The sequence below is a fragment of the Melanaphis sacchari genome, unplaced genomic scaffold (genome assembly GCF_002803265.2).
Source record: "Melanaphis sacchari strain LSU unplaced genomic scaffold, SCAv2.0 Contig7_pilon_pilon, whole genome shotgun sequence".
Taxonomy (NCBI): domain Eukaryota; kingdom Metazoa; phylum Arthropoda; class Insecta; order Hemiptera; family Aphididae; genus Melanaphis; species Melanaphis sacchari.
Genome location: NW_020271560.1, coordinates 2,432,607 through 2,435,815, shown reverse-complemented (window position 1 = coordinate 2,435,815; position 3,209 = coordinate 2,432,607). Strand labels below are relative to the sequence as shown.

The window sequence follows — 3,209 nt, the reverse complement described above, 5'->3', positions numbered from 1 at the left end:
GATATTGTGTCAGTGGGAGAAAAAAAGGGTGGTAAAATACGACTATCGCGGGATTTGCGGTGCTGGCTCTCTGGAATACAGGGTGATGAGTAGCAGCAGTACCCTTAGCACCCCTTCGATCTACGCCGATCAACACGTGACCGTAACGAATCACCGGGCGGCGATTACCACGGAGTTGGTTGGACGTCTGGCCACCCGATGGCGCTGCGCGGCGCATATTTCGCCCGGTACCGCCACCACCAACGGTGCTCCACTAAGACCGACAGACGTAGTTTTTCCCCGTGCGCCAGTCGACCGTCGGACATCGTTTGGATTACGTGTGGCTGTGCGTGCGACCGTCGTTTCGTCGTTGTCGTCGTTGTCGTCGTACCGCTTAATCGGTTGGATGTTATTTTAGATACCCCGAAAACGATTCCGTTCGACATCTCCCTCGGTGTTTCAAAAGTTATTTTGTTTCGGTTTTTGATTTTTACACCGTGAACGAAAAACAGTGATCGACGTCCGACGTGCGTGAGTACAATTAATAATTTAATTAACGTTATCGAACGGCGAGGTATACCGCGCATACACCGTCGTCGTCTTGAACTTTTCAAACCGACCATCGCTATAAATCATTCCGTCATACTTTTACGCGCGTTTCGATGCGCGTGGCGGTGGCGGCGGTGGTGATCGGTCGCGCGGGCGTCACTCGTGTGACCGGCGTCGTGACGACGTCAGCGCCGTCACCACCGACCCCGGCGCCCACGTCGTCCGGCGGCCACGCACGGACGACGGGCCGCGCCGCGTGATGGCCCGCCGGTGGCATCTGTGGCTGGCAGCCGCGGTGCTGGCGGCCGCCAGCGTGACTCTGGCCCGGGCCGACGCTTGCCCGATCGTGTGCCAGTGCAAGTGGAAGAGCGGCAAGCAAAGCGTCGAGTGCCGGGACAAGTCGCTGATCACCGTGCCGACGGGCATCGACACGGTCACGCAGGTGCTGGACGTGTCCGGCAACAACCTACAGATACTTCCGGAAAACGCGTTCGCTCGGCTCGGGTTGCTCAACCTGCAGCGCGTGTACTTGTCCCGGTGCCGGATCGGGCAGATCGACGGCCGGGCGCTCAAAGGTCTGACCAACGCCGTGGAAATCGACCTGTCCCGAAACATGCTGACCGCGGTGCCCACGGACACGCTGGTCGACGTGCCGCTTCTCCGAGACCTGTCGCTGGCCGGTAACCCCATACAGCGCGTCGGGCCGGAAGCGTTCCGACACTGCACCGGCCTCGTCCGGTTAGACCTGTCCGGATGCGACCTGCGCCAGATCGCGGCAAGCGCGTTCGTGGGAATCGACCAGCTGGAGACGCTCAAGCTGAACAACAACCGACTGACGGAGCTGATGGCCGGCACGGTGGCCACGCTGCACAAGGTGCATGGCGTCGAGCTGCACGAGAACCCGTGGCACTGCGACTGCCGCATGAGGCCGGTGAAAATGTGGCTGACCGACAACAACGTGCCGACGACCGTCGACCCGGCGTGCGCCACGGGCCCAGGCCGAGTGGCCAACCGCACGTTCTCTTCGCTGGCCGCCGACGACTTTGCGTGTCAGCCCGACATCCTGCAGCAGGACGACCAAACCGTGCACGCGGCCACCGGCGACAACGCGTCGGTGTCGTGTCGTGTCCAATCGTCGCCGGCCGCCAAGGTGTCGTGGTACTGGAACGGCCGGCCGCTGGCCAACAATACGGCGTTTGGCCCGTTTCAGCGGGTGTTCAGACCGATGACCGGACGGCCACTGGCGTGGCGCCGGCCACAGCTCTGCTGCTCACCAACGTCCAGCCGTCGACTCGGACAGTTCTTGTGCGTGGCCGAGAACCGGGCTGGCCGGGCCGAGCTAACTTCACGCTGGTCGTCACCCGACTCGTGGCCTCGCGTTCCTGGCCAACGGTCAGGTGGCCGGCCTCAGCGTGTTCCTGGTGTTCCTCATAGTCACCATACTGCTGGTCATCGTTTATCTGCTGGTCCGGATCAAGCGACTTCCGCCCGCGTCCACTCGGTCCGACGGCAAGCCGCACCAGGCTGGTCACTACCGCAGCGTCGGCGACCAGCAACGTACGGCCGCCGTAGTGGTGCAGGTCAAGCAGCCCACGTCCGGTTCCGCCACTGGCCCGGCTGCAGCCACCACGGTGGTCACGTCGTCAGCGGCGGCGGTGGCGGGCGGCCCGTACGGCGGATACGGCAACGCGTTCGACCACACGATGGCCGCGGAGGCCGTGGTCGGCGGCATCAGGAGACCCGAAAAACTCGCCGAACTGTCGTTCACAGCCGACCACTACGAGGCCACCGGTTTCGGCCACAACGGCGTGCCCGACACCGGCCGGACCGTGCTGTACCGGAGCCAGGCGTCCAATCCGGACCTCATTGTGGACGCGCCCGAACAGCAGTCACTTCAGTCTCAGTCGCCGGGCGCTGCACACCATCAGTCGGCCAGGAGGTCGACGAGCGGTGAGTACAGGAGGACGGCTGACGATTCGCTTTATTCGCCCGGTTTTTGGACGGCGTCGGACGCAGCGGCCAACGACCGGACGCCGATCATAGAGAAGTCGCCGCCGCTGCCTGCGCAGTCAGCAACGGCCGTCTGTGGTGTCAGGGAAACGGTGGTCGCGGCGCCGGATCCGAAGGCGGCCAGTCTCAGGGTGTGGAAACACGGGGTGCAGGTTATGCCGCCACTGAGTGCGCTCAAGCGGGCCCTGAATAAGGGATCGCCGGACGAAGGATACCAGGAAGGTTGCGGAACTGACGTCTGATCTCGACCGATACTCTTAAGTAAAATATACAATATAAGTTTTTCATAAAAATACTTTTTTTTTTTTTTATGTTAATTTTAATTTTAATATATTTGTTGTTATTTTTTTTTTTTTTTTTATTCATTTTGCGTACGATATTTTCTTTTGCAATTCATTTCGTCCAGCCATGTAGACTGACAACGGTAGTAAATATTATTATTTTGACACACTGTATGAGACGCATTTAGTTAGTATTATTATTGCGACACACAAAATCTGATGGTAGTCCGGTCATAATATAATAATAATAATTCACATCATATGTAGTCGGTTTTAAATTCTTTCATAATGCAGTCAAAGCGATACTACGACTACTAGACGTACTTTTTTTTTGAAATATAGATTAAATTAAATAGGCAAATAAATTCGCATAATCAATCCCTAGTCAAT

At 58.2% G+C, this 3,209-nt stretch overlaps 1 pseudogene; it reads left to right on the top strand.

Moving 5' to 3' along the window:
• The first annotated feature begins 311 nt into the window (after positions 1-311).
• LOC112601815 lies at positions 312-2,794 on the top strand (annotated as a pseudogene).
• Positions 2,795-3,209: the final 415 nt, after the last annotated feature.